General features: G+C 42.4%; 1 long non-coding RNA gene across 1 annotated transcript in view; it reads left to right on the top strand.

The window, feature by feature from the left end:
* The window catches only part of LOC141989562 (uncharacterized), a 33,645-nt gene extending 20,844 nt beyond the window's left edge, over positions 1-12,801 (top strand). The window contains exon 3 of the long non-coding RNA XR_012640005.1: positions 11,548-12,801. This is a non-coding gene — a long non-coding RNA (uncharacterized LOC141989562). The remainder of the gene's footprint in view (positions 1-11,547) is intronic.
* The last annotated feature ends 235 nt before the right edge of the window (positions 12,802-13,036 follow it).

Raw genomic sequence — 13,036 nt, 5'->3', positions numbered from 1 at the left:
AAACCTGTGACTTTGGTGAGCTGACAGAGTCTCTAGTCAGAGATAACACATTGTCTTTAATGCCACAAATGATTCTAAGAGAGAGAGACTGCTCCATGAAGGAAACTTGACTTAAGAAAAAGCTCTCCAAATATGCAGGGCAACAGAAACTGTGAAAGCACAAGCCAAAGACCTGAATTCACCAGAAGGGATTATCCTTGTACTAAATACAAAATAATATAGCCACAATAGGTCAAATCAAAGAGCTGAACCACTTACTATGAAAAGTACTGCTAGGGGGAAGACTGGGTACAGACGGTCATGTGGAATGTGTGGATCAGAGCATGGCCCCAAACAGTGTAATGCCTTTGGGAAACTGTAATAAATGTGGGGGAAATAATCTTTTGCAAAATGCCACAGATCCCAAATGCAGAAAAGTCAAGTATATTCAGTTAAAGACAAGCTGGTTGAGAAGTTTTTCATAGATGTACTGGGATCTAGCAAGCCCGATGTGAGGGACTGGATAATGCCTATGGCAGTGAATGGAATGATTATTCTACTGAAACTGGACACAGGAACTCAGGTTAATATTCTGTCTGAACAACATTATGAGAGACTAGAAATAAGACCAAACCTGGGACCAACAAAAATAAAAGTAACTGGTTATTCTGGAAAAAAAATATACCAGTGGAGGGGAGATGCTTTGCTACCATCAACCATAAAAACACTATGTATAGGCTCCCTTTCATTGTAATGCCAAAAGAGGACACACTGATTTTAGGCCTGGCTGCGTGTGAGAAACTCTCTCTGGTAAAATGGGTGCTCTCATTACAAGATCATACTGAACCTGGCTATGAGGTACTCTTTTGGGAATATCAGGAACAGTTTCAAGGTTTGGGTTGCTTACAGGGTGAACATACAATCCGGATAAACAAGCAGGTCCCTCCAATTATCCATCCATGTAGAAAGGTGCCATTTGCACTCCATGATAAACTCAAGGCTGAGCTTGCCAGGATGGAAGCAATGCAAGTAATACAAAAAAATTGAGGAGCCAATAGAATGGGTGAGCTTGCTAGTCATTGTGGAGAAAAGTAACGGCCAGCTATGCATATGCTTAGATCCCAGAGATCTCAACAAGGCTGTAAAAAGAGAACATTTCAAACTATCAACCAGAGAAGAGACTATGACTCAATTTGCAAATGCTCAATATTTTAGTAAATTGGATGCAGTCTCAGGTTTTTGGCAGCTAGAATTAAACTGAAGAAAGCTCAAAACTATGCACATTTAATACCTCATTTGGCAGATACAGATTCTTATGTTTACCCTTTGGCATAACTTCAGCACCAGAAGTGTACCACAAAACCATGGATATGTTCTATAAACATATTCATGGTGTTGACACCTCAATGAATGACATCATCTGGGGCTCAATGAAAGAGGAGCATGATCATAGACTTTGGGAAGTCCTGGATGTAACTAGAGCTGCAAACCTCAAACTAAATAAGGAGAATTGTGTTTTAGCGGTTATAGAACTGATTTTTGTTGAGGACATTTCCAACAAAGGTGTAAAACCTAACAAGAGGAAGATTTCAGCCGTTGAAATGATGCCACATCCCCAGTCAAAGAAAGATGTCCAACAGTTCCTGGGAATGGTTACTTATCTTGGAAAATTCATACCTAATCTATCTAACAAAGAAGCAGCTTTGAGAAAACTCCTAGAGAATAAAAGTGAATGGTATTGGGGTGCAGAACAGGAGGAATCATGGGAAGGTTTAAAACAACAAGGGATAAGAAACAGTGTTGAAGTTCTATGCTCCAGGAAGGTCTATTAAAATTTCAGCAGATGCTCCATAGTCTGGGTTAGGTGCAGTGATTTTACCGAACCATGAAGATTGTTGGCAGCCATTGGCATATGCATCCAAATCACTGACTGAGGCAGAAACCAGATATGCACAGAGCAAGAAGGAGCTTTTAGGAATATTGTTTGCCTGTGAGAGATGCAATCAGTATAGTTATGGACAGACAGCGGAAGTTGAAATGGACCACAAGATCGTGATAGTGTATTTAGCAAACAGCTAAATGACTGTACCTTACAGATTCAAAGAATGATGATAAAGCTGCAAAACTATGATTTGGTTGTGACCTACATGCCTGGTAAATTCATGTTCACTGCAGATGCACTTTCCAAAGCCATGTCACCCATGAAACCAAAGAAAACTTTAGAGACAGATGTAAGCCTACATAGATTAGATTGTAAAGTCAATTGTCCTAGTTAACAGGAAACTGCAACAAATAAGAGAGAAAATGGAGAAAGATGGAACATTGGTAATCCTTAAAGAAGTGATAATTAAAGGGTGGCCTGAAGAAATAAGCTTTTGCTATCCAAGTATAAGAGACTATTGGAACTGCAGACAAGAACTTACTGTGATAGATGGGGGTGATTTTCAAGGTCAGTAAGATTGGAATTCCAATGAGCCTCCAAAAAGAAATGCTACAGAAGATACAAGGGTCATTTAGGAATTGAGAAGTGCAAACAACAAGCACAAGAGATGCTGTATTGGTCGCGGATCAATCATGACATTACTAATGTGGTAGGAAACTGCTTTTCATGCTTGAAATACAAGCCATGCCAACAGGCAGAGCCACCAAGACTTCATCCAGTTCCACAAAGACCTTATGAGAAAGTCGGCACTGACTTATTTATCTGGCAATCAAAGGCTTATTTAATAGTCACAGATTATTATTCTCTGTATCCAGAAATCTGCACGCTGCACAGTACTAACAGTAAGTCAGTGATCGCTGGCATGAAGGGAATCTTCTCCAGATGAAGTCTTTAGTGATAATGGGCCACAATTTTCCAGAGCAGATTTTAGGCAATTTGCCATAGATTGGTTTCAGAGTAACAGCCATGTTAGTCTGTATTCGCAAAAAGAAAAGGAGGACTTGTGGTACCTTAGAGACTAACGAATTTATTTGAGCATAAGCTTTCGTGAGCTACAGCTCACTTCATCGGATGCATACTGTGGAAAGTATAGAAGATCTTATTATATACACACAAAGCATGAAAAAATACCTCCTCCCACCCCACTCTCCTGCTGGTAACAGCTTATCTAAAGTGATCACTCTCCTTACAATGTGTATGATAATCAAGGTGGGCCATTTCCAGCACAAATCCAGGTTTTGTGCTGGAAATGGCCCACCTTGATTATCATACACATTGTAAGGAGAGTGATCACTTTAGATAAGCTATTACCAGCAGGAGAGTGGGGTGGGAGGAGGTATTTTTTCATGCTTTTTGTGTGTATATAATAAGATCTTCTATACTTTCCACAGTATGCATCCGATAAAGTGAGCTGTAGCTCACGAAAGCTTATGCTCAAATAAATTGGTTAGTCTCTAAGGTGCCACAAGTACTCCTTTTCTTTTTGCCATAGATTGGGATTTTCATCACAAGACATCAAGTCCAAATTACCCCCAGTCAAATGGGCTTGTGGAAAGGTCTGTATGTTTGGTAAAGAACCTTATGAAAAAGACTTGACAGTGGGGGTGATTGGTATAAAGCATTACTGCTTTACAGAAGTAAGCCCCTGGAGAATGGCTTTTCTCCAACTCAGCTGTTAATGAGAAGAAGAATCAGATCTAATTTACCAATTACTGAGAACCTGCTGAAATCTCATAATAGTGAAGCCATACAGAAGATGAAAGAAAATCAGAAATGGAAGCAGAAATATTATTTTGACCAAAGCGCACATGATCTCCCCTCTCTTAACTCAGGTGACAAGAGTGTGCCTGAGGAATCACACCTCTCATACAGAATGCAGGTAAAACAGAACAGGAGACATACAATTCTCCCCCAAGGAGTTCAGTCACAAATTTAATTAACACATTTTTTTTTTAAAACGAGCATCATCAGCATGAAAGCATGTCCTCTGGAATGGTGGCCGAAGCATGAAGGGTCATGTGAATGTTTAGCACATCTGGCACGTAAATACCTTGCAACGCCGGCTACAAAAGTGCCATGCGAACACCTGTTCTCACTTTCTGGTGACATCGTAAATAAGAAGCAGTTCGCAGTATCTCCCGTAAATGTAAACAAACTTGTTTGTTTTAGCAATTGGCTGAACAAGAAGTAGGACTGAGTGGACTTGTAGGCTCTAAAGTTTTACATTGTTTTGTTTTTGAGTGCAGTTATGGAATAAAAAAAAAATCTACATTTGTAAGTTACACTTTCACGATATGAGGTGAATTGAAAAATACTATTTCTTTTATCATTTTTTCAGTGCAGATATTTGTAATCAAAAATAATATAAAGTGAGCACTGTACACTTTGTATTGTGTTGTAATAGAAATCAATATATTTGAAAATGTAGAACATCTAAAATATTTAATAAATTTCAATTGTTATTCTGTTGTTTAACAGTGCGATTAATCACAATTAATTTTTTAAATCGCAGTAAAAAAATTTTTGTTAATCGCGTGAGTTAACTGTGATTGACAGCCCTAATAAATATACATATAAGAGTTAATTTGTTTTTCTTTAAAAGGGAAGATGTAGAGATATGTTTGTAGAAAATTATAATTTAGAGAGGCTTCCTGATAAGGGACAGTGTTATGAACATAGGAATTTGTAGATGTGCCCTGGAAGTGGGGGTTGGAAACACCCTGTGGCTGTGTGCAGGAGTTCACCAGAGATGCTCTCCAGTTTATTTTATTACAGTTTTATTCCTCTCTCATTCACTAGCTGGTTATTTAATGCACCCTAAGAACGTTATGGGTACCTCACACTACATAGGTTAAATGATAGCTAGATAGAATGGAGATAAAAATGTAAAGATGCTCACTCTGTAACACGCTTTTAAATAGAGAGATCTGGTGATTATATTACTGAATAATGTTTCTCTAAACAAAAGCTCAATATTGCAATGATTATTGTATTGTTTCTGATCTGTACACGGCACGGATATGTAAATGTGTTAAAACTTCCTAAATAAATAAATGTTTTTAAATGTTATTTTCTTAGCCTATTAAGGATTACAAAGGGATGTGTAAACAAACAAAAGAAAAGCACCAAACCACAAACACTCCCTTTCAGTCACACATGCAGTCCAAAAATAAAATTTTTTGCCCTTCTCATTCCCCCTCTTTCTTTCTACACCATATCTTGGGTTATCTTTTCATCTTGTCTGTTGCTTTGTGATTTCTACCCCTTCTCACTAACTTTCATCTCTTCCTTCTATCAAACATCTAGTGACCGGAGGGAAAATATGAAAATTAAGAACCCTGGAAATATGTGGTTTTAAATTTCCGCATTTTTATTTACAAGTAAAATGGAACATTCTTAAAATGAGAGATTTGGAAAAATGTTCCCCCCTCCCCCGACAGCAACCCCTTCCCTTTCCCCTGCACCCCCTATCTGTCCCCAGTCTTACTTGAGCCCTTCTGGACTGATTCAGTATTAAAGTAACACAGATATCCTATGCCTCACAGTGATGTGTCCTGGAAAGTCTCTACTGAGCCACGAAAGGACTTTGTGGTATGGAAGGAGGTTTTTTTTGGGGGGGGGGGGAAAGGTGATTAAATTAAGCCCCACAGCCTAGTGAAGGGGGCATTCACCTCCTGCTTCCAAGGTTCTCTCATTTTTAGGTCTCCTTTCAATAGCTCATTTGTTTCCAGCTTAGGTTTTTATGTAGTGCTTGGTGTCAGTTCTTTCCCATCCATATCTGTGTTGTCTCCCGCCCTTCCCCTTTGCTTTCCTATTCACCCCAGTTCTCTCCCTGCATCTTCTTTCAGTCTTTGCTCTTGCCCTCCCTCTTCTCCTCCTGTCTCTCCCCTTTCACCATCTCTGCTTACCCCTCCATCTCCAGTTTCCTTGCTCCCCTTGTCCCTCCACATCCCTCTCTCTCTGCCCCCTTCCATATCTCTGGAATCTAAATCTCTGCCCTGTCCCACAGCAACCACCCCCTAGCCACCTCTCCCCTTTCCTCCCCATTACCCCTCAAAATCCCCTTCTCTATCCTCCCTCAGTATCTTCACCCTCCTTGACCCATCCCTCACCTCCATCTCTGCTTCCTTTGTGGACTCCCAGAAACAATCTACTCCCTTCATTATTCATCCCTGTCTTACTCCAACTCCGCCCTCACCCTCCAAGTTTCTCTCATCCTCCCAGCTCTCCAATGATGTTTATTTACAGCTGAGCTCTTGGGCCACTAGATGTCTCTGTGCTGCCCAGAGAGTTCCAGGAAAAGGTGTGGTCTCCACTCACAGGGAGATGCTGGAAGACAGCTGAGCAGGTCAAAAGTTTGTGTCAACATTTGCAGTGTCAGATTCCTGTTTTTCCACCAGGGCTACATGAAAGAAGCTCATTTAGTTGGCAGTTTGGTGCCTTTTCTTCCTCCTTAATAATCACCTGTTCTTTAAGGAGGCCTATGGCTCCAGAATTTATTACATACCCCTCCCTAGACCTCAAATCTCTCAGCTCCCCCTCCCCCGCCCATCGACTCCAATAACCCATCTCTCCATATTTCTCACTCCTTGCTCCCCTTGGCTTCAGAATCCTCCTTTCCATCCTGTCTATTTCTTCTTCCTCCATGCCAAGAACTTCAACCCCCATACTCAATTCTCTCCCACCATCTCCTCCTCAGCCCCAGGAATCTCCCTTTCATCAAATCTCTCTCCTCCCCTTTGCTCTTGCCCCGACCACAAAAAGCTCCCCTCCCTGCCGGGGTGAATGGATCTCCACCGGCATAACAGAGAAGAACATCGCCTTTAGTCTAATTTCTCCTCTGATGGAATCCCCTCCTCAGCCCTATTTCCATGTAGCAACTCATGTTCACTGCCCTTCCCCTGAACTTCTCTCTGGCTGATCTTTCTTTTGAGATGAGGTGACCCAAACCAATTGCAGCTTTTAAGGTGATGATTTTCCATAGTATTCTCTATTCCTTGTTAGCACAGCTCATTTCATGACGTTTTATTTTTTTGATAGCTGTTTTGTTCATTGAGAGCTTCACAAAGATACCAACATACATCTCCTTCAACCAAGAGACCACAAGCAATTACCTGCGTGCCCTGCCAGTAATTACCTGGGGTCTGGGCAGGCTTGTACAGCGCACACTGAAACATACACTAACACAGCTTCACTGTTCCAGTATGCAAGCTAGCTAAATTAAAGCTAGCTCAGGTAAGTACTCAATCTGCAGTCATACCCCAAGATTGCAGTGTAGAAATACCCTAAGATTGTGCATTATGGTGCAGTGGTCTAAGGAGAATTTCAATGTCAACTAGCTCTCTTAGATCCTTCTGGAGTTCCTCAAAGTCCTCTGTAGCTTTGACTAACTTAAAACATTCTGTTAAGACAGCAAATTTTTCAACCTCGGTATTCTCTTTCTTCCAGGTAATTTTGTTAAACAGTTTTTCAATTAGCCAGCTCAGGAGTTTGGCTTCAATATTAAAAGATGTTCTTACATTTTTAAACAGTATCTCTTCAGCTGGAATATATTCCAGATAGAGTAATTGGGACAGATCCTCACCTGATGTAAACCTGCCTCGTGCCACCTAAAATCAATAGTTACATTAGTTTGCACCAGCTAAGGATCAGAGCCTTTAAATTATATGTAGTTAAACCACAGGAGAGGGGGGCGTTGTTTTTGTTTTTTCTCCCATCACACAATGGAGTCTTTCATCAACACAGGATGCAAGAGGTTGGAGGTCGATCCCAGTATTAGGTCTCCTCCCATGTCTGTGTATCTTATTGTTGCCACAGAATGTACAGTGCTTCCACAATAGGAAACACTGATGTAAGACTTCTCTAACACTTAAAAAGCCAACATGATTGTTCTTAGATGCACTTTAAAATGGACGGCAGCATTCTTTCCATTTAATTATGTTTTCAGTTCCATGCAACCCACTGCTTCTCATTATTTGCAGTAATTTACAGATACAACTCGATAGCATGCAACAAAACTTTTATTCTCACTCTACAGACCCAATTCTCCAGTTTTATGCTGGTGAACCACTGGAGTTACACTGGTATAACACAGTGGGGAACCAGGCCCTTGGTGCATTATCAAAGTAAAGTCTCAGCTCAATACAGTGAGATTTCTTCTTCTCCTCCTCTCCTATGGCTTCCTGTTGAATGTGATAGTGGGACCCTTCCCTAGGAGGTGTTGAGACCCTCCCGAAGAGGGTTGAAGGTGCTCAGCATGTTGCGGGACTGGGCCCTTTGTTTGATCATTACAGATTATCCAAGATATGATTGACTGCTCATGGATTTTCTCTCTATTATACCTCAAGCATTACTATCCTTAGTGACTTTATTTAGAAGTAGGTGTTTGTCAGAACTGTCACCACATGTCCACTAAGTAAAGGAGAAGGATATTTCTTTATCCCCTACCAAAATTCCTACTGAAATGCTAGCTAAGGAAGTAATTTTTAAAAGTGTCAATCATGTCAAAGCACTAGAATAGCAGTGACATGTCCCCTTAGCCACAGAATCATAACCTTAGGACAGATATCATTTAGATATTTCTGATGGACAGATTTCTAGGACCCATTTACTATGTATTCAGATTATTTGTGTAGGCATTCAAAAAAATTGTTTGAACGATGCAATTAAGCCTTCTGCTGGAAGCTCTTCTATAATGACAGTGCTGTTGCTATATATTTCTCTACACTTAATCTCTCCTCTTGTAGTGAGTGCCAGAAATATACCTGGAGAACAGAAGAAAGTACGACACTGGAGTTCCTGGTAGTTGGGGTTTTTAAGCTTAATTATGTGTATTTCAGAGAGCATTTGGACAATCTAGTCAGACTGGAGAGGTCACAGATAAACAGGCACTCTCTCCCTTTAAGAGAGCTCATAGCAAACAATTGCATCAAGAGAGACAGTCAAACCACAAATGAGTTAATGTGACCACAAGCGAACCATACCTTGTTCGCTGAGCTGTAGCTGATTATTGTTTAATGAAGATTCAGATCGGAGTAGAGCTAGTAAAAAAATTAAGATTTTTTCATGAAACCATTGTCCCCTTTTTTACACTGAAAATTTTCAGCCTGTGATTAAGCAATGAAACCAAGGAGTTACTTCAAATTTACACAAGGGTCTTGAGAGCAGAACATGTTCCTCTGCCATATCTCCTCTAATTTTATATATATAAAAAGGATTTGTGATGTGTGTCAGAGTACAACCTCCACATTCAGATTATCACATTAACAGGTTAGGCAGGGAGCTTCCTTGTCTTACGCTGGCAGGGGGCTATAGATATGCAGTATAACCCAAAAACTGAATGGTGCTGATAAGAGACCTAAAGTTGCCATGTTTTGGCACCATGTAGGCCCAGATGCATAAAGGTACTTAGGGTCCTAAACCGCAGATTTAGGCACTTAAGTCCCAGTGTTAGGCACCACTGTGATCCACAAACCCCCCACTTGGCTGCCACCTAAACTTGCTCAGTTCCTAAATTTCTGCTGTAAAAGTTCCCTCGGTCCAACGTTTCTGCTTGTGGGCATGTGACTGTATGCCTATCTCCCGCCCACAGTCTCAATGCAATCCATGAACTGGGGAAAGATAGATGGAGGTGCGCCGATCTCACCCTTGAAGCCTAGATCCAGTACGCATGCTCAGACTGAGTTGGTCCTGTTCAAAATCTGGCTGGAGGAGGGGTGTTGGTGGTCTTATAATTTTTAGCCCAGTGGTTAGAGCACTCACCTGGGATGTGAAGACCCAGGTTAAATTCCCCCCTCAGGCAGAGGGGGAGAAAGGATTTGAACGGGGAGAGGGGTCTCTTATACCTCTCAGGAATGTGGTCCAACCACTAAGCTATGGCATATTCTGATGTGACTGAGGGAACCCTACATCTGTTGAAGCTGTTCCACTGTGTATTAATAATTAGAGTCACTGGGCCAGAGAGGGAGCGAGAATGACTCTGTCTGGTGGTTAGGGGACTCATTTGGGCAGTAGGAGACCCACAATTCAGTCTCCCTGCCCCAGTGACTCTCTAACTGCACAGAGCATAAGTCCTTTTAGGGATCCGGGTTGTAATGTTTTGTTTGTTTGCAATGTTATTGGTTGATTTAAAAAAAACAAAAAAGGTAGGTTTGATTTCATATTATTCAAATGATTTATAAAATTGTTCTGTTTCACACTTTGATCACACAGAAAGCACAAATGGGAGGCAAGGTCTGTCATTTCATCCAGAGGCAATGCAGCTAGGAACTAAAATTCTCACTAGACCGACAGATTCTGTTGAGTCCATATTACAAAAATGTTACATTCTTGTTGCACTATTCCTTTGTTATATGCATAGATCTGTCAGTGGCTGGCAACCATTAGCTATGTGTTTTGGTTCAAAAGTAATGAAGAATTTTAATTTTACAGGCTGCTGTGCATTAGGGCAGTGTTTCTCAAATGCAGCCACAACAGCCTCCAAAGTATGGGCAGAGATTGCGGGGGCAAAGCAGCAGCCCCTCTGCCAAGTTGTTGCTCCTGGATGCACCACCTTGTCGTTTTTGCTGGTGCCACCAACAGGAATCAGTGCCCTACACCATGCAGTCTCTTTGAGGGCTCTGGGCAGCCCCTCTAGAGACACATGGGGCCAATGTGCGTGGCAGCAGAGATGGCTCCGAGCTGTGGCATTCAGTCGCTAGGGCACTCCCTTGCTCCTGCCTGGCCTGGGCATGGGGAACCTGGGACTCCACAGGCAGCTGGTGAGTTCCTGACCCACTTTTCCCAGTGCAACCCAGCTCAGGCTTGGGCTTCAGCCTCAGGGTGCCAGTGCTTGGGCTGGTGGGGGTCCCTTTTTAGTGTCAGAGTAGCCATCAGCAAGAGTTGGTGGCCACACTGAGGCCACCAAAAAATTTGTTGTGAGAACCCCTGTATTAGGGGCTAAATACCACTCTCCTTTCTCTCACACTCATTATGGTTTCTGCTACATGAATAAGGCAAGCAGGATTTGCCCTGGGGCTGTTGTGTCACTGATTTTGATTTTCTTCTGTCTTAGGAAAATCAAAAGTAGGCCTCTGTCTTAGGCCTGGTCTACACCGAAAACATAGGTCGGTCTAATTATGTTGCTCAAGTGTGTGAAAAATTCACATGCCTGAGACACGTAGTTGGGCCGACATAAGCCCTAGTACCGACACCATTGACCTAACTACTGCCTCTCAATTGGGGGGGGGGGGTGGATTTACTACAGCAACAGAGACAGAAGGGATTTTCCTTCGCAAGTGTGTACACTACACTGTCGTAGTTGCAGCACTGAAGTGGTGATGCTTGTAGAGTAGACACAGCATTACTGCTGCCTTTTAGTTCCTTAAAGACCTATGAAAAGTATAATGCAGTCACATGGACACCACACCCCAAGTGACCCCCTGGCTGCTTTATGGCTGCCTCTGAATCAGGACTGAAGCGTGGAGGTTTTCCAGTAGTTTTACGTTCATTTTTATGAATGGGCACTATCCAATATCTAAATTCGCTCCTGACTAGTCCTTTAGTGAGATGCTGGTAAATTGATGGCTCTCATCCTCCTTTAATAACGCTCTCATTGACAAACATTTGTTTCTCTACTTGCCTGGCAGCTGCTGCTACTAAACCACCAATAAGAATTGGAGATGGAAGCGACTGGTACTGCTGGATTGTTCACCCTCCCCAAGTGGCATATGTGGACTCAGTTTGTACAGCAAGGGAGTTAAGTCCTTTTTTGTAACTGTTCAATTGACCAAGGGGCTGTCAGCTCAGCTTCCATTAGGAGGTTGACAAACTCAGTCTCAGTGTCACCTGCTCCCCCACAAAGTCACCCTTGAAATTGTTCCACCAAGGGTTAGGATTTGCGCCACACAGAAAAGATCAGGCGGTCACCTCCTATACCAGTGGTCCTTGAGACACCATCTGCTCATTGGCCAACAATGCCTCCACATTGATGTCTGACACCTCTCCCCCATATCTTTCTGCAGCCCTTGAAGAGCACAGCTCCTGTGACAGCTGTCCTGGCAGGGGCTTCCCAGACAACCACTGTTCTCAGCACCTTCCTTGGTGGGGATGTTCCACAGATTAAAGAAGTATCCTGCAGGCACAGTGGGTGGCATCTTGCTTTGTCTTTCCCCAAGGCTTTGGGCTGGGGAAGACTCTAGCAGCGTGTGGCCATAGAATATCAGGGTTGGAAAGGACCTCAGGAGATCATCTAGTCCAACCCCCTGCTCAAAGCAGGGCCAATCCCCAATTTTTGCCCCAGATCCCTAAATGGCCCCCTCAAGGATTGAGCTCACAACCCTGAGTTTAGCAGGCCAATGCTCAAACCACTGAGCTATCCCTCCCTTCCAGAGGGCCATCTATCAAGCCCTCTCACCTTCCCCGCACACAGGTCTGGGTCCTGCAGAGCTGCCAGTAGAGGCTGCCACTGGGTCTGAGAGGGAGGCATGCTGCAGAGAACAGCAGGATGATGGACAAGATAGGTCTAAATAGTTGAATTTTCAGCTAATAGCAAACTGGCCTGCAAAGCCGCTCCCATGGGTTTTGGGCACATGAGTGTTTTTGCCTGTAAACCTCTGTCATAAATATAAAGGGAAGGGTAAACCCCTTTAAAATCCCTCCTGGCCAGAGGAAAACTCCTCTCACCTGTAAAGGGTTAAGAAGCTAAAGGTAACCTCGCTGGCACCTGACCAAAATGACCAATGAGGAGACAAGATACTTTCAAAAGCTGGGAGGAGGGAGAGAAACAAAGGGTCTGTGTCTCTGCCTTTATGCTGCCTTTGCCGGGGATAGACCAGGAATGGAGTCTTAGAACTTTTAGTAAGTAATCTAGCTAGGTACGTGTTAGATTATGATTTCTTTAAATGGCTGAGAAAAGAATTGTGCTGAATAGAATAACTATTTCTGTCTGTGTATCTTTTTTGTAACTTAAGGTTTTGCCTAGAGGGATTCTCTATGTTTTGAATCGAATTACCCTGTAAGGTATCTACTATCCTGATTTTACATAGGGGATTTCTTTACTTCTATTAAAAGTCTTCTTGTAAGAAAACTGAATGCTTTTTCATTGTTCTCAGATCCAAGGGTTTGGGTCTGTGGTCA

The sequence above is a fragment of the Natator depressus genome, chromosome 6, assembly GCF_965152275.1.
Source record: "Natator depressus isolate rNatDep1 chromosome 6, rNatDep2.hap1, whole genome shotgun sequence".
In the NCBI taxonomy this organism is placed as follows: domain Eukaryota; kingdom Metazoa; phylum Chordata; order Testudines; family Cheloniidae; genus Natator; species Natator depressus.
The sequence above is the reverse complement of the archived record's forward strand: the minus strand, read 5'-3'. Positions and strand labels throughout refer to the sequence as shown.